The sequence below is a fragment of the Ailuropoda melanoleuca genome, chromosome 10 (genome assembly GCF_002007445.2).
Source record: "Ailuropoda melanoleuca isolate Jingjing chromosome 10, ASM200744v2, whole genome shotgun sequence".
NCBI lineage: Eukaryota > Metazoa > Chordata > Mammalia > Carnivora > Ursidae > Ailuropoda > Ailuropoda melanoleuca.
In genome coordinates, this window is record NC_048227.1 from 95,295,099 (window position 1) to 95,313,959 (window position 18,861).

Genomic DNA, 18,861 nt, shown 5'->3' on the forward strand with positions numbered 1-18,861 from the left:
TGCTTGAAAACCCCCAGTAGTTTTACATTGTATTCAGAGTAAAAGTCTGTCCCTCTCTGGATGGCCTGTGAGGTCCTACACAGCTTGGAGCTCCTTTACCTTTTTTTTTTTTTTTTTAAAGATTTTATTGATTCATTTGACAGAGAGACAGCCAGCGAGAGAGGGAACACAAGCAAGGGGAGTGGGAGAGGAAGAAGCAGGCTCATAGCAGAGGAGCCTGATGTGGGGCTCGATCCCAGCACTCCAGGATCACGCCCTGAGCCGAAGGCAGACACTTAACGACTGAGCCACCCAGGCGCCCTTGGAGCTCCTTTACCTTTCCTCGTTCTCTCCTTCTTGTCCCCCCAAGGCATCCGTTCAGCCACCCTCACTTCCTCCGCATTCCCAGATGTGCCCGCGACACTCCTGTCTTTGCACCTGCTGCTGTCTGGGGCTGCTGTATGTCCAGAAAGCTGTTCCCCCGACAGCTGCTTGTGTCCTCACTGTCTTCAGGTGTTTGTTCAGTGTCATCTTCTCGGGCCACCTCGCCTGATTGCCCTATGTTAAAGCTCCACTCTTGCCCTCGTACTTGTCCCCGTTCCCTGCTCCACTTCACCTCAGTACTTGTCACCATTTGACCTTCTCTCTGTATTGTATTTATCGCTTATCCTTTATTTCTCCACTTTCTCCACCAGGGTATAAACTTCATGAGGTCGGGGATTTTTGTTTCTTTTGTTTACTGCTATATCCCCAATACCTACAACAATACCTGGCCCGTTGCTGGTACTCAGTAAATAATTCTTGGATTAAAAAAAAAATGAGCTTGTGTCCTAGATAATCTCTAGAATCCTGTCCAAGTGACTGAGTTTGCCTTGCTCGTCTATGACCCAGTCTTGGCCTTACACCCTCATCTCTTGGAGGAAGGACTCCGTATTCCTGGGAGAACCTGAGGCTCCACAGCCCTATTACACCACCTACTCACTTGTCCTGCCCACCTGGACCCCTGCCACCTGCCTGAGCCAGTTGCTGGTCACTTCCTTGTCCCTGCTCAGTCAGCCAGTTGGGGTCTTGGATTGGAGCCTCACAGCACTCACGCTCCCTCTGCCCCCACCTCTCTGCACCCATCCCCTGGCTGAGACCTCACTTGTGCTCACGTTCTTTCTTCTCAACCCTTGCCCTCACCAGCTGCCCATCTCCTGGAATGTTGATACATTGGTCAACCCCGGTCCTGCTTGAGCATCAATTTTAATAACTCTTAGTTATAGTTCAGTTGGCTCTGTGCAGCAGACCACATAAAAAATGATTCTAAGGTTGCGTTCTTGAGAAGGCGGGATATGTGCTTCTGGATAATCGGAATGCCATTGTTCTGAAATGAGTGATGAACAGTGTGTGGCCGAATCTCCTGGTGGCCCACATGGGCTCTCATGGGGGAGGGGGCAGTGCTAGATGGGGGAGGGTCTCGCGCCTGCCATTTCTCATGTGGTTTGCCCAGCTCTAACCCTAACCCCAGAGCCCAGGGCTCCCAGAAGCTTCTGGGGGCAAGAGTGACTCTGGAAATTGGAGGTTGTCCCTAGACTATTTCACAACACTTTTCTCCAGGAAAAAGAAAAAAAAAAAAAAAAGAGCCAGCCTCATTCTCTTCATCCCCAGTGTTACATAAGCTAACATTTCCCTTGCTGGTTGAAATGAATATCCTTTCTCTGCCTGAATAAATAGGGCACAAACTCTTAGGATAGGCTGCTTCCTCTGTGTAAGCGCTTCTGAGGGACCCGGCTGCTCTTGTTGGTTTAGTGGTGGCCTGCAGCTCGCAGCTGGCTTGGGCCAGGTCTTGCCCCAGGGCTCCTTCTGGGAGTGCGGGTTCTGCCAAAACACCTTTCACATGTCTCAACAAGTAGCACACAGAGACCCCCTGTGGCAGTTGTGGTGACTCTGGGAGATGGCTCACCTCGAGGTGCTGGGGCCGCGCTCCGGCCGCTCACAGCTGGAAATCTACTGTTGCTCCTTGCACACGTCTCCCGAGGGTAGAAACCCCACAAAAGGCACCAAAAACAGACGGTTTAAAAAACCCAGAGTTATAAACACAGCCGCGTCAAACATAGCCCAACACAGGCTTTACAGGACAACCGTTTACTTGATGACTTGGTACCGATCTTCCTCTCCTCACAGTGGGGTTATGTCTCAAGACACCCTAAGTTGAAAATATCCTAAGTCGAAAATGCATTTAATACACTGGTACATCTTTCGTTTCCTAAAAGACTAAGCGAAAGTGGCGTGAAGAGAAAGAATTGGATCTCTTTGGCATGAACTCCGTGCGTTACTCATTCTGAACTCCAGGAGCTGCTTCGGATCGCAGCTGGAAATTGCTGAGGAGACCTAAAGTTTTGGAAATCGGGATCTCTTTGGAGTTTTACAAGTAAAGTGTTCAAAAATGAGAAATTGACTATCCCCATTTATTGTAGAAGAAAAGTGCAAATTGCAAAACTTTATTTGGTAAAAGTACAACTTAAAAAAAAGATTTTATTTATTTGAGAGAGAACGAGCAGGAGGAAAGGAGCAGAGGGACAGAGAGAGAGAGAAGCAGACTCCCTGCTGAGCAGGGAGCCCAATGTGGGGCTCCATCCAAGGACCCTGGGATCATGACCTGAGCAGAAGACAGACACTTAACCAATTGAGCCACTAAGGCTCTGCCCTTTAGTAGTTCTTAATCTTGCTTAGGCTTCTTAAAGAATCAGATGAAGTTTCTAGATTGTTATCAGTAAGATGCAGATGTGTTTATGTATTCAAAGGATTGGATATGATTTCAGGGGTTTCCAAAAGCCGTGGAAGCATGCATGTGGATCTTTGCTTTAGAGAGTGGAGTAAGCAAACCAGTAAAGGCTACAAAGATTTTATGAAAGAGAAATGTAGATGTACAGTAATCAACCAAAATTTAGTTATAAAGAAAATCATGTTAAACACATTGCCCAAGTGATGGCACAAAATTGTATTCATGTTATTATCCATTTTAAGCACATTTTACACTTACGGTGACCTAGTGATCCATATGCTTGCTTTTTATGCTGTTTTCTTCCCATTTAACTTAATGCCCAAACTGTGCAGTTCAAATGTCCTGTCTCTAATGTAATTATCTATTTTGTTCCTTGTTTCCTATGTTTTATTTTTCACTTCTTGTCCCTTTCAAGGACTGTGAAGATATTGGGGCTTGGGGAAGAATAGTTTCCAGTATAGATTTTGACATTGTGGAAGAAGCTTTCTAAACCCAGACAGGGATGTACTTGGGGGTTGGGGCTACTCAGTACCCCTGTAAATGGTCAAGCTTTGCTGTTCTACTGCTCAGAGGGCAAGGTGAAGGTAGGTCTCTAGGCCCTGGCGGATGACAGAGGGATGTGGATTGGAAATGAACAGGCTTTTCTGTCCCTCTATTCAGATTAAGATTTGTTTAAATGAAAAAAAATCTGAGTGCCAAACACTGTGTGAGTTACTGCCCTTGGGTAAGACACATTCCCAATCAACTGCAGTAGACTGGAGGTAGGAGTGTGGGACATCTATACATACCTGGGGGCCAGACTGAATTTGCCATTTACCTGGGAGTGTTTTCAAGTGTTCAGCAAAAGTATGTGTCAGTTCTGATGCACAGTTTCCAGGGTGTCCTACAAGTCATCTGTTGAAGTGTCTGTCTCTGCCCAGTTACAAGCTCTTCAAGGTCATGTCTGTGCATCCTCGTCTGGCACAGAGGAGATGCTTCCTAAGTACTTGTTGTCAGAAAGGAGAGGTGCAGGCAATGTGCTGTGGGGACTCAGGTAGGTGAGAACAGGGTGATGTTGAGCAATCACGAAGGGCTGCCTGGAGAAGGCGATCTTTGAGATGAACCTGGAAGAAGTGGGAGGATCATAACTGACCCGGAGAGGGAAGAGGCAGAGACCAAACACAGGATACTGGACATAGGGAAGGAGGCTGCTGGATCAGAGCTCGAGGCTGGAGAGGTGGGATGGAGTCAGATGAACAGGAAGATGGTGAGTGGTTTGTAGGACATTTGATCTTGTAGTGACACGATGATGATTAGTCAGGAGGGTCACCTGGTGAAGGTGCGTTCGGTGGGTTAGAAATGGGAGAGGCTGGAGGCAGCCAGAGCAGTCAGGACACCACTGCATGGCCCAGCGGAGAGCTGAAGGAGACTCGAGGAGGGCCGTGGAGAAGGAAATAGAAGGATGGAGGCTGGAGATATTTTAGAGGTGGAGTCTGAGGTTTTGCAATCCACAGTTCCCTAGAATAAACCGGCCGAGGGCAAAAATAGGAAGAAAACAATACTGAAGTAATATTTTTCTCACCCTGCTCTCCCTTGACTGTTGTACAACCTGCAGTCCTTTCAAACCCTTCCTTGCCGTCGCGCCTGGTGATCAGGCAGAGGCTCTAGTGCTTGCCACAGGTGCCGAGGATCACTGCAGGCCTGAGGCAGCGATGAGGGTGGTCAAGGTTGTTGCTGCTGGTGGCCGTCGGAGGCGCCAGCATGGGCAGGACCCACGTGCCGTTCAGGGGGCCGGCTGTATCCCCAAGGGGGAGGACTCCTCGCCTAATGGTTCCCTGGTTTAGGCATCAAGGCTTCCCTTTGTGCTCGGTGTCTTACAGCATCTTTCTTCAGCCATGCACGGCGGCCTCCCCCTTTGCTATGAGTCAGGTGTTTGCACTAGCTGCTCTGCGGATGAACTTGGGGACAGATTCTGTGCTGTGCTTAAAAATCGTTTTTCTCTGGCACTGGCTCCTTGACCTTGGGTGAAATTTGTGGAGTTCTCTTTTCTCCTTAGAAGTACACTTTAGTAGTCGATGAAAATAAACTACTGGAAGGGCGACCCCTCTCTGAATCTTAGCTGAGACTTCGCTTCTTTCTGAGGAGTTGGTGAAGTGGTGGGTCTGTCTGGCTACTAGACCGATGTGCTCAGGCGGTGGTTAGAAACTGGCATTTGGGGAGAAGGAAAACTAAGGGGCAGGGTTTGGGGGGGAGCAAGAAGGGTCAGAGAGCTATTTTCTATGCTCAGCAGAGGGAATAGCTTTTCCCTTTGAAACCATTGGATTCTTCAGATGTTATTTCTATTGCCACCTTGATAAATATGAAAACCCTTTTATTCTCCTAGTAGAATTTTTTCTTTCTTTTTTTTTTTTTTTTAAGATTTTATTTATTTATTTGACAGAGAGAGAAAGCAGGAGAGCACAGGCAGGGGGAGTGACAGAGGGAGAGGGAGAAGCAGGCCCCCCTATCAAGCAGGGAGCCCAATGCAGGGTTCGATCCCAGGACCCTGAGATCATGACCTGAGCCAAAAGCAGTTGCCCAACCGACTGAGCCACCCAGGCGCCCTAGAATTTTTTCAATAATTATTTCTTCATTTGGGATGTTTGAGGCTTGATATATATCTTTTTGTATATAAAGAAGAGGCATGTGATTTATGAAGGCAGGTTTTTAACAAAAATTAAATTTATATTCAATTTATGTAACATATAATTGTGTCATTAGTTTCAGGGGTAGAATTTACTGATTCATCGGTTGCATATAAAACCCATTGTTCATTACATCAGGTGCCCTCCTTAATGCCCATCACCAGCTACCCCATCCCCCCACTCACTCCCCTCCAGCAACCCTCAGTTTGTTTCCTATGGTTAAGAGTCTCTTATGTTTTGCCTCCCTCTCAGTTTTCATCTTGTTTTATTTTTCCGTGAGGGCAGGTTTTAAAAGTCTTTCTAAACATGAAATGTAAAGTTTAATCGAATTTGTTGGTATTTTGCATAAGTTACTTCTGCCTGACCTTGTTACCTGAACAAAGATAGTCTTTTTTTTTTTTTTTTGAAAGAGACTATTTTTATCCCCATAACTTTGATTACAGGGCATCAATGTTGAGCAAATGACAGTAGAAAGAGTTATCAGGCATTGGTCTTATGAAGACTCTGTTTTCAAATATCCAGGACCTGTACATTGCAAATAGGACGGTTGGATTTTGTGCCTTCAGCTACAAAAACTAACAGCTGTGTTCTGGGATGAGTGTTTTCATTATCCCGTTGACAGGAAAGAACAGAGACGCCCCTGGATATCTGGTATAAGGGTTACTGGAGAATTTGCCATCTGCAATGCCACTAGTGGCCAGTGCAGCCATAGCCAGACCTTGCCATGTGCTCAGGGGCTCAGGGCCCCCTGTTTGTTCATTTTGAGTTTCTCTGTCCCCGCATAACTTTACTTACTAAAGGGGCTTTGCTTACTATGATCTCCGGTCTCCCCAAGACATCTTCCTATGTGCCTCACTAGCTCAGTCTAGGTTTTCAAAATTCATACTCCAGAGAGCTAGAATGTGATTGGTCAAGTTCATCTTTTCACATTAGTTCATGCCTTTGGTTAGTTTCTTGGTTTATCTTGGTTAGTTTCCTAACCCTGCTCCAATTAGCCATCATCTGAGGTGGGTTCTAAGGGGATGTCACTTGATTGTCTTGGAAACAGGATGAGAGAGGGGCTGGGCAATTTCCCTTAGAAAGGTTGTAAGTGGATGCTCAGATACAGACTGGTATGTCAAGGCAAGCAGAATTTCAATTTTACTTGCTCTTCATAAGGTAAACCAGAAGTTCAGAGCTGCTGGTGGGACAGAATCTGGGTCGTGTTTAAAGCAGTGCCCAATGGAAGCGTCTTTGCTAATGAGGATAAGTGAAGAATTTGGGCCATTATCTGTGTAACTGAGTCCCAGTTGACCTGCTGTCATCTGGAGTGTTAGACAAAAACACACACTCCAAATAAAAAACCCTGATTTTTATTTTAATCCAAATCACCTGGATCACAGTAGCATTTTGCTTCATCAGTTTTCTGCTTTACTTTGCTTGTGGAGACCAGGCTGTTAGTGGCTACTTCTGGAATTAGAGAACATATTAAAAAAAGGTTGGAATCTAGAAAGATTTTTAGAATAGCATTATACTGCTTTACTTAAATTTTTCTTTTCTTCTTACTCTTTTTTCATTATTCAATCTAATCTAATTAATGGTGAATACAATTTAATTAGACGATTTTCCTCAAAAGCAACTTTTTTCCTATAAGAAAGCACAGAATATTTTAAAACAATGTTAGTCTGAGCCTACATTTTAATTTTTTAGCGAGGTCAACAGAATAATAAACTTTAATTCATAATAACATTTCAAATCAATGTATAGAAATTTTTCTTAGCCATCCACTGATAACCTCTCCACGTTTTCTCCCCATGACACACAGAAAATACGTGTGTTCTCTAGTGTGGTTTTGAGTCTGCAGTGGGGTGTTAAAAGCTTGGATGACTATGTCCTGAGTTTGAACCCTGATTTCAGCTATAACGTCTTGGTACAGGTGCTTAATTTTGGCATCCCATGGTTTCCTCCTCTGTAAAATGGGTTTGCAATAGTACTTACTTCACTGGGTTGTTGTAAAATTGCTTAGAACAGTATCTGACTTCTGATTTGTGTCCTGAAGACATTTGCTATTATTTTAATTCCCCTCTCCCTGCCTTGAGAAAGCATATATTGAATGCAAATGAATGCCAATAATTGTCTTTTAAGGATAATTAATCTAATGTATATTTTACAGGAATTTTATGTTATACATTTATATTTTTGAATGAAAAGAAAGTCATCTGTAACCTTCAGTTCAGAATCCAACAGATGTCCTCTTTTGAGAACTGTTGCTCTAAGTGATTTTCTTATCTGTTTTGATGTGTCCAAAGGATTTTAGCAGGTAGCTAAATGGTGTTTGAAAAGCATAGTCCATTCATTCTGGCAGATAAAGCCATTGAAGGATTTAATTAGTTTAGACAAAGATATTTTACTTTCAAGATGTTTAAACTGTTCAAAACATCTTATTGAAGAATTTATCTTTTGCCAGGAACCATAATAAAAATAATAAAAAGCTAAATAAAAAGCTGATATTGCGTTAGTATACGTGTTCTTTTTGTAAGTGGATCTTGTTGAAATTTTGTTTCTTAAACCAAAATTAAATACTGTACACATTTGCTAAAATATGTCCTGTTCTATGTATTCTGCAGAAATTAATCTCAAATGTGCATATTCAAATTATTTTAGGGACTAACTCACACGGATAGGGAAGATGGAAGATAGTTAAGATCCCTTATTTCAAAATGTTTTAAAGTGTTGATTATGAGAATTTTGACTTTCTTTCTTTTTTTCTTTCTTTCTTTTTTTTTTTTTTTTTTTTTTAAGATTTTTTTTTTTTTTTTGACAGAGAGAGAGAGCCAGGGAGAAAGGGAACACAAGCAGGGGGAGTGGGAGAGGAAAAAGCAAGCTCCCAGCAGAGGAGCCTGATGTGGGGCTCGATCCCAGAACACTGGGATCATGCCCTGAGCCGAAGGCAGATGCTTAACGACTGAGCCACCCAGGTGCCCCTTGACTTTCTTTCTTTCCTAAGCCTGTTTAGAGCTGCCCTAAAGATGACAACCTGCAGTTGGAGATTCTAGAAAGCCCAGGAGCCGGATAGGCTCCTTCACCTTCCCCTCTACCATTCTCACTTCCAGAAAACCAGCTGCTCCTAAGACTTGAAGAGTAGAAAAATCTAATATATTAAAAAACAATCTTTAAAAATACATACTATATAAAGCACAGATGACTTTGTAAACTATTAGCAGTTTTAATATTATTTCTTTAATATCAGTATCACTTCTCAGCCCATCTTCTCCTTCAGAATGTTTATCTCGGTGTAAACAAAACAAAACACTGAGCGAACTCTTAACTGGCTGCAGGAAATGCCAGACAGTTTATAGAAAGATCAGATGACAGAAGGAATGGCCTAGGAGTTGGAGAGAAGCTAAGCGCCTGCAGGTTAGTGAAGTCAGGAACCTAATTAAATCAGTGACAAGAAATGCAGAGCTGGTTGTTGAGTCAATGGCTGAACGAGAAAGTTACAGGAACTCTCACAGAAGACATGTCCTCACTCCTGCTCTTAGCTGTAACTAATTTTGGATTAGCAAAATTTATGTGCTGAATGAATGCTTTATTTTTTTTTCCAACTCGACATGCCTGTCTAGACTTCGAACTTTATTAGCAGTGAAGAGAAAATCAGCTGGATTACATAAAACATTTTCAGGCAGATTAACAAATTACTTACCCCTTGTTCAACGTCTGTCCTGACCTCGAGGGGCTAAGAAAGTTAGAATCCGGCCTCCTGTGGAGAAGGGAAGGCCACCCCCTCCTCTATTTCCTGCAGGAGATTTTTCCACTCCTAGTCAAATGGTGGTGCTAGCTCTTTAGTTTTGAGTTGCTGCATTTCCTAATTTCATGGTCATAACAGCCTCCTGTCTACTGCCTCAGAACGGATTTCACCAAAACTGAAAATGCAGTCTCCATGCTCAGAAGCTCCTTAACGGGCTCGGAAGGTTAGTCTTCCTTTCTTTTGCCCATTCTGTACCATAAGAAGACAGTCTTTGAGTGACATTCTTCTCCTCAAGTAGGTACTCCTGTTTCTTTCTCTCAACGTAAGTTTTTCCTCTGTGTGCGACTATTTACCAGCATGATGTAAGTTTAGAGCTTCCCTCTCATGTTAAAAGATGTTCATTTTTCTCTTAATGCCCCAGGGGTATTTTGCAAAGTTGCTGGCAAGCAATTACCGCAACATTAAGATGTTGAATCTAAACTTGGTACAAAGTGGAAACTCACTTTTAGAGCAATATTCAGCTGAGTCAGAGGGCAACACAGCTACCCTTTTCTCAGGACGGCACTGACAGGCTGTCTGCCTGCCTCAGATAACGTATACTGGATCCAGCCCTTGCTAGGACGTACTGTATTGTCGAAATGTGTTGGAATTTTAGGAGTTATTAATTGGACTGATCACAGGCTAGTATGAACGTCCTACCTGTTTTCTTAATCTGGTGGCGGAACTTATGTTGCATTTGCACAAGGCAGTCTGAACAAGCCAGTGTTTGTTTCCCGAAGGCAGTCAAGTTTTCTGAAAAGCTACGCAATCTAGCAATACAAAAGTTAGACAGCCGGTCTTTAAATTGCCCTGTGATTTTAGGCAAGTTCTTTTGAGTCCTGCAGCCTCAGTTTGCTCTCACGTGAAAAAAAACTAGCGGTCATTTTTTTTTTTTGTAGTGGGTGGCGTGTGCATTAATGCCTCCCCCACATATGGCAGTGTGCGACTTGAGTAATGATGTGGCAGTCACAAAAGACAGGGCAGGATACTTTCATTTTGGTTAGAGGAATGCCACACGTTTCAGGAAATGTGCGTTGAGTTGTAAGTTTCATGCTTTGTCAAGAGGATAACCAGTTTTTGTTCTCTAAGACATGCTCCTAGAAGCCAGTGTGATTTTTTTGTTTTTTAAATAAGGGTTGGGCTTTATCAGGACTTGGGATCATCACACTGATTCCTGTTCAAATTTCTGTTGGCTCTATGGGCCAGATCTAATAGACTTGCAGAGCAACTCCACACGTGAGGTTGCCGGGAAAGTCATCTGGTTTTGAGTATGATATATATTAATGTTATATACGATATATGTTAATGTTGAGAGTGAAATTATGGATATGAACTAGTATTTCAATTTTATCGTAAAAAGCTCTGAGAGCCAAAAGAAATGAAATTGGATGGCAACTTCGGAGACCAGAGGTTCAGAGCCCACTCCTGCTCTATACAAGTCCTTCCTAATTTCTCAAAAGTAAATGTTTGCTCCCATTTTGTGACTATTTTATGAGGACTGCCCACTAGGCCTTGGCATGCATGGCTATAATAGTCCAGAGGTTAGAGGCAATGCTGTAAAGGTTGTTAGATTTGAAAAAAAAAAATTAGGAATAAAAATAATGTAGGTACCAGAGATATAACATGTAGGAAAACACAAAATTTTGTTTATAAATTAAAGGGTCATATTTTCCACCAGAGTGTTTATCTTAGACCCTTGCAAATATTTATTTTATTTTATTGCTCTTGACACTCAAGGAAAAGGATAAAGCTCATGTGTCTTCAACTTGCTGCAAGAATAGTAAAAAAAATGATCTTTCATTTAGATTAACTCTGACTTTTCACTCAGTTTAGGATTTAGAGCTAGCTACCTCCGTCTTCCCCCCCAGCACTCACTTTAAATGTCTGTACAGTATAAATATTCATACTGGGCCTCTGCTAAACATTTTTATGTAGTTATCTGTGGGTTCTTGGAGTGTTTGTCTATATTTGTTCAGCCCGGTTGGTCAGAGCAAACTCTCGGGCTGAGGGCCCCATGGTTGGGCTTCAGTTTGCTTTGAACAGTGAACCGTTCTGCTCCATGGTAGCAGATCGACTACAAAGAAAAGTAGCCAAGAATGAGAGTGACCAGCTCTGAGTAGACCAACCACATGGTGAAACAGTCGTAGCCTATGTGTCATCGATGCCGGTTGAGATGTGGTCCTGCCCTCCCATCCTCGTCAGGGTTGTTCTCCATTGTGAGTCCCCTGGGAAGGTCCTTCCAGCAGGTGCTATTTTTTAAACAGGTGTTTTACAGGTGGCTTTTGATGATGGTGATGGTGATGATGGGCAGCATCTGGGCAGCATCTCAGTGGACTTTCTCTGGATCATTCCCACCAGACAACAGCAAAACCTTGCATGTCAATGACTTTTATGGTTCTTTCTAAGAAGCATAACATTTTCTCTCTGAAAGCATGTGACTCTTTTTGAAGATGAAGAGGCTTGTACTGGCTATTCACCCACAAAAATATTTTGGTAGAAAGCTTCTATTTCTGCTTAGGTCTTCCATAGCAGTAACTCTTTGGTGAGGAGGCAGACATTAGATAGTTCAAGTCAAATCCCCAGGAGATGTCTGAGTCCAAGCCATAGTGCACCCCGCCCCCCCGCCCCCAACCTGTATGGTTCATCTCTGGTCTCCGATGCCTCACCTGCGAAGTCAGAAAAATAAGACTAGCTACTGGATTTAATTGTATGGAATAAGTGAGGTGAAGCCACTCAGTAAACCACTTGCAGTCTACAGGTGTTAGAAACTCAGTATGACAAAGTTATTTAAAAAAAAAAAGATTTATTTATTTATTTTAGAGAGAGAGACAGCGAGAGAGCGTGAGAGCATGCACGCAGGAGCGGGGGCGAGGGGCAGAGGGAGAAGGAGAGAAGCAGACTCCCTGCCAAGCACAGAGCCTGACAAGGGGCTCGACCTCACAACCCTGGGATCATGACCTGAGCTGAAATCAAGAATTGGTGGCCTAACTAACTGAGCCACCCTGGTACCCCATAAAGTCATTTTTATTGCAGGCATAGTACAGTGCCTGCTAATAAGTGTTGGTGGAATAAATGACAAAACTTATGGTCAGCACCATAGCTGCTAGGAATTTGTATCTGTCTGATGGTAACTGGGAACTTGACCTGAAAAAAAAAATGGGGTAATCAATCCAGCCAGCTGAGTGTGCCTCCTGTAGAAATGCCACCGCCTTTGTAACGATCACCAAGTGTGGGAAGAGAAAGCAGAGAAGCTCTGACATCCCTCCCTCTATTATTCCTCTTCTCTGTGTCTGTAAGGATGGCCACATCCCTCTGTGATGAGAAGAGGACCAAAGATAATGGGCAAATTCTTGCAGAGGCAAGTAGGTAAAAACTTGTTGCAAACACTTCACATTCGATGTCAAAAGAAGCATATTGCTTGGTTGTTGGACAAGGCCTGGGTCTGTTCATATGTAGAGTTGTATTCTAACTTCTTGTTTTTTTTTTCTTTAAAGATTTTGTTTATTTACTTGAGAGAGAGAGAGTGAGAAAGCGTGAGCAGGTGGAGAGGCAGAGACAGAGAATCTCAAGCAGACTCCGTGCTGAGCATGGGGCCCCACTAGGGCCTGCTGCAGGGCTCGACGCCGGGCTTGATCCCATGACTCACGAGGTCATGACCTGAGCCAAAACCAAGAGTAGGACACTCAACCCAGTGAGCTGTCCAGGCGCCCCATGTATGCTAATTTCTAATTCAGTGTCATGCCCAAGACCTGGGTTGGCCTTTCACTTAACAGCTCCGTAACAATTAACTTAGTGCCCATGAGGTGGTAATAATAGCAATTATATTAGCACCTGACGTTTAGGGAGTTCTTAACTTTGTGTAATACTTTTTATAGGGATTATCGCATTTAATGCTTAAAACAGCCCTAGATGATAAATGATATTATGACTCCAATTTTACAAATGAGGAAACACAGGCTTTGCAAAGTTGGGTCCTATGTCCAACACTAGACAGCTTTATAAGTGACAGTCCTAAGACTTGAAGATAACGTTTGCAAAACCCATGCTCTCAGCCATTCCTTGATATAATGTTATTTTCTAGGGTTTTTGATCCATGTGGTCCTTGCCTTGGAGAAGCAAGGTGAGTGCCTGGGGCTGGCCCGAGATAATAGTGTACCTTCTTTATGCTGCAGTATCTTCGTCTGTAAAAGGAGAATAATGAATCTGACTTACAGAAGATTTATGGCCATTGATGAGGTTTGATTAAATAATGTATAGAAAAGAGCTTTGTAAAAAGTTCAGTTTTATAAAATATGTTTTTAAATAGAATGTATATGTTCTTACCTAGTTACATGTAGAATCTTGTCACTGAATGAATGAGAGTAGCTCTGGTGGGGTGCTATGAAATGCTATGAGAGGTGGTCAGCTTATGTCCTAAAGAACTGAGTGTGTGCACAGTGGTGGAAGTGTGGGTGGCCAAGTTGGTGAATATGGCAGGCAAGATGGGTGGGGTTTTGGAGGAAGAGTAGCAGATAGACTTCAAGAGCCAGCATGTTACTGCTCTGAGTAATCCTCCTCCTGGAACTTGGCTGGAGTTTTCCAGATGCTCTCTGACTTCTTTGTGAGGACAAGTGGCTAGAAGCTGTCCTAACTTTTCTATTCTAAAAGCCACAAGGATTTGTGTTGGTTGTACACCTGGGGCTGCATTTTCCTAACCCCTGCTTTCAGGAGCTTAATCTGATTCCACTCTCCTGTTTACCGGTGTCATGAACACTCAGTTCTTTGGGGTTTCCTGCTACAAATGGATACAACTGAGGCATAGGCCCTCTCTTGCTGCCTGGAAGACAATAAGTAGGCCCTTTGTGGGTTACTGCCAGTCACAAGGGGGAAGAGACAGGCCACAACAAAGGGACAATTCTGGGGAAGATGAAAAGTGTAGCATTCCTTGCCTTTGCTGGGGTATGTTGCCACTGGGTTTTGGCATTTCTTTTTCCTCTGATCTCATCAAACTCTTCTCTTATCACATGGCCAGACGCTAGCTGACCCCTCAAACATACCTCTTCCTCTAGGATGGTTCAGAGGAAGCCCACAAAACCCTTTCCCAAATAGGCAATCTGCATTTCGGAGATGCTTCTTCCCTCTGAGTTTCCTAGAAATGATCTCATTGGGGTATTTCCTTTCAGAATTTTTATAAAGACACCAAGAAATCCAAAGAAAATTTGAGTTTATCCTACAGAAAACGTTAGTCTTACCAATCATTTGCTAAGATTCATTTTCTTAAAGTGATGCATAAAAAAGGTATTTAATAATCACATGTAATAATCCATTTAAATATATTTCACTTTAAAACTATGTGACAATACAGATATAAATTTATTTTTGATATGGATTTTTGAAAATCCTATGTGCGTCAAGTTTATACTAAAGGATATTTAGAGATTAGGGCTACTCAGAATCTAGTGTAGTTTAACTTGATACACACTGTAAAATTCTTTTCCTGATTTTATTAAAGGAAGAGGCAATATTTTAAGGGCCCTGTCATAGTTAATTAAGGTCTGTCCCAGAGTCTCTGCTCCTACACAAACCCGAAGTGCCTCAAGTGCAAAGATGGGGTTTTTATTCAGACTTGCACTCCTGTGCCTTGAGAAGTGTTGGGTTATACCAAGGGCTTGGGATGTAACTGTTGTGTGCAGTGGAGCCTGACAGGTTCTTTGCCATTCACTATCGGTTACGGTCAGTAACACATAATGCGACGTAGGTCTATCAGATCATAAGTGTAAGGTGCACTATAGACCATAATGTTGCAGAATGTAAGGCAGTGGAGTAGAAAGTGCCAGGTGCTTTGAGAGCAATAAGCACTGAGGTGTGAAAGCACAAAGAGGGGGGAATTATTTCTGGTTGAGGTGGGTGGAGGATGGGTGGGGAAGGGCAGTGGGGGGGGCAGGGGGTGGTGAAGGATGGTTTCATATAGGAACTCTCATGTAGACATTTGTCCATGAGCTTACAGGATGGGTAATGTTTACGCAGAAAGATGTAAGGAAAGGGAAAAGCATAAGCAAAGGCATGAGGAGAAAGGTTTTGGGGAATCATTCACCAGCTTGCAGGAACACAGTATGGTGGGAGGTGGTATGAGATGATCTAGGAATGGAGATGTAAATGCCACATCTTTGGACTTGATAGTGCAGATATTAAAGATTTTCGGGTAGGGCTGGAATGAGATAGAAACTTAAGCTTAGGGAAATACTATGTAGATTGATGTTTTCAGATGAAGAGTGAGTACATCAGTTTGGAGGGGATTGGTAGTTCAAGAGAGGTGTAATACAGTTTAAACAACCTTTTAGGACACACTTTTTGAAATCATGATGGTTTATGGTTGTAAGGAAGATTTTGTTTCAAAAGTGACTAGCAGAGAAAGAAGGCTGGGGGTCAAAATATATTACTCTGCCACCGATACACTGAGTGACCTTAGTAAATGACTTGCACGCTCAGTGCTGTTTTTCCAACTGTAAAGTGGGCATGATAACTACCAAACTCCTGTCAAAGATCCTATTGGTGATACAATGAAGGTTAAGTGATAGAACTTTGAAAAGTAACACACTTCATATATGTGTAAGATGCTGTTAACTTGGAATACTTTCTTAGCAAAATTATTTTATTTGGACAAGATATAGATTCAGAAGAAAATTGTTCGTGTTTCTGTTAGATTTGATTAAAATTATTGTATTTTTTTCTAGTTGTTAAATGGGTACTTTATATTGGGTACTGAACAAGTCTTTTTTAAAAAGTTTATTGTGGTAAGAACAGTTAACATAGGATCTATCCTCTTATCTAATTTCAAGTGCACGATACATTATTGTTGACTCTAGGTCCAATGATGTACAGCTGATCTCTAGAGCTTATTCATCTTACTTAACTGAAACTTTACATCTGTCGATTAATAACTCCTCCTCCAGCCCTTGGTAACCGCCATGTCTGTCTTTGATTTTAGGAATTTGACTATTTTGGATACTTCATAGAAGTGGAATCATGCAACATACTTACTTTTGTGGGTCTGGCTTATTTCACTTACCATAATAGTCCTTAAGGTCCATAAATGTTGCATGTTGCAGAATTTCCTTCTTTTTTAAGGCTAAATGGTATTCCATTGTGTCTATATACCACGTTTTCTTGATCGGCTCATCTGTTGGTAGACATTGAGGTTGTTTTCACATTAAACAGACAATTTCGAATGGGGTAGCAAGGAACATGGGAATGCTAATAGCTCTTCCATATCCTGATTTCAATTCTTTTGGATATATACCCAGAAGTGGGACTGCTGGATCATCTGATAGTTCTAGTTGTTATTATTATTATCTTTTTTTTTTTAGAGAGAGAGAGAGATAGAGTGCCAGTGGAGGCAGGGAAGGGCAGAGGGAGAGGGAAAGAGAGAATCTTAAGTAGGCTCCATGCCCTGTGCAGTACTTGACCTGGGGCTCCATCTCACAACCCTGAGATCACGACCCGAGCTGAAATCAAGAGTTGGATGCTTAACCAACTGAGCCACCTAGGCGCCCCCTAGTAGTTCCGTTTTTAATTTTTTGAAGAACTTCCATGGTGGCTGCAGCATTTTGAATTCTCACAGTGTGCAAGCGTTCAGATTTCTTCACATCCTCACCCATACTTGCTATCTTTCGTTTTTTTCGGTGATAGCCATCCTGACAGATAAGAGGTGATAGCTTGCTGTGGTTTTGATTTGCATTTCTCAAATGATTAGCAATGATGAACACTTTTTTATATACCAGATGGCATTTGTATGTCTTCTTTGGAAAAATGTCCAGTCTGTAGACCATTTTTAATCACATTATTAGTTTTTATGTTATTGAGTTGTAGAGTTCGTTATGTATTTTGGACATTAACCCCTTATTACATATATAGTATGCAAATATTTTCTCCCGCTCTGTAGGTTGTCTGGTTTTCTTTTCATTCTATTGATTGTTTTTGCTGTGCAGATGCTTTTTAGTTTAGTGTAGTCTTGCTTATGTTTTTAATTTTAATTTTTTTTGTTGCTGTTGCCTGTGCCTTTGCTCATATACATGAAATCGTTGCCAAGTCTAATGTCATGAAGGTTGTTTTCTATTTTTTCTTCTAGGAGCTTTATAGTTCCAGGTCTTAGGTTTCAGTCTTTGATCTGTTTGGAACTGATTTTGATGTGTGGTGTAAGATGACATCAAATTTTATTCTTTTGCATGTGGCTATCTAGTTTTCTCAACACCCTTTGTTGAAGAGATTATTCTTTTCCCATAGTGTATTCTTGGCACCCTTGTTGAAGATCAAGTGACTGTATACGTGTGGACTTATTTAGGGCTCTCTGTTCCGTTGGTCTATGTGTCTGTCGAGGCTGATACCTTACTGTTTTGATTACTGTAGCTTCATGATAAATTTTGAAGTCAAAATAAATTTTGAAACCAGCTTTGTTTCAACAAGTTTTTCAATTTTGAGACCCCATTTCCTCACCAATTAAATGAAGGCATTGGACATGGGGAGCTGTATGGTTCCCGGGCTCAGACCATTTTATGATTCTATAATTCTTGCTTTCAGCAATCTCTAGAACAATGAATTGAGATTTTTCTCATAAGCACAATCAAACCTACAGGCATCTATGCTGAAAATAAAAGAAAGACATGTCATCATTCCATTGATTTAGGACTTGAGTTGGAGAAGAAGACAGTGCTGTCTCTTGCGGCTGCCTAACCTGCTTTCTGCTAACGGGGATGGGGGAGCTGAATCGAGTGATTTGAGGATAGAGGGAAGGGAGCAGATTATGTTTTCTATTTTGCTTCTTTTTCTTTTCTTCTAAGGGGAATAAAAGGCAAGGACATCAATTAAAAAAAAAAACAACAGACTCACTGGGGTGTGGGGTGGGGGGAAAGGCCAAGCACACTAGGTAATTTAATTTCAGTTACAATAAATCTCAAGTGATGATACTACACTCTCGAGGCTGTTCCATGGTGGGCAATGCCTGGGCTTTGTATTTCAAGCCCAGAAATACAGGGAGAAGATGACATCATAATATTCAGCATGAAGAACATTGTTTGTTGTTTATACCTCCATGTCCCTGGGGCTTCACAAATCAAGCAAAGAGGTACTTCAGATCTACTTTGTGAAGGAAAGACTCATAGAAAAACGTTTTCTAGGAAAGGAAAAAGTAGAAAGCAAAGGTTTCCTGCTTATGGCATTCATGTTGCCTAAGCGATATTAATGTTGAGTATTAATCATTCAGACCAGTTCACAAATTATTCACATTCAGACTAAGCAGGGCCCTTGGTTTACTTTCTTCACACCATCTGGATTCTATCCATTTTACTCCTCCCTCAGCACTTGGAATAGAAACGAGATTTAAATGTGCCAATTTTCTACTTGTTAGCAGCCGTGGTAATATGTTCAGTGGGAAAGGGATTTATACCATTAAATGGAAGGCAGTTTTTGGATTGTTTAAGGCTTTAATTTGTTGATGGGATTCCTAGAATCCACTACCATCGATATTTGAGGACTGAGTATGTTAGACAAGTTTCTAAATCTACAACAGTGCAGCTAATGAGGGCTGCACTTGATTTTCTTATCCAATCCTTTAGTTCTAAATTTATTGCCAATTTTATTTATCAAGCTTATTCTCAGGGGAGTAGTATTTGCTGTGGCCACAAGGAAACATCTGTGAGCTTAAACCTTAG

At 42.1% G+C, this 18,861-nt stretch overlaps 1 protein-coding gene across 6 annotated transcripts in view; it reads left to right on the forward strand.

Annotated features, from left to right (window-relative positions):
- Positions 1–9,222: 9,222 nt before the first annotated feature.
- Positions 9,223–18,861, forward strand: part of ESR1 (estrogen receptor 1) — a 380,558-nt gene continuing 370,919 nt past the window's right edge. For 2 of the 6 annotated variants that reach the window (XM_034669310.1, XM_034669319.1), the window contains exon 1: positions 9,326–9,359. The gene's annotated coding sequence lies outside the window, so the exon portion shown is untranslated. Of the gene's footprint in view, positions 9,459–18,861 lie in introns of all 6 variants that reach the window. The other 4 variants (XM_034669311.1, XM_034669312.1, XM_034669314.1 and 1 more) reach the window with 4 other exon arrangements.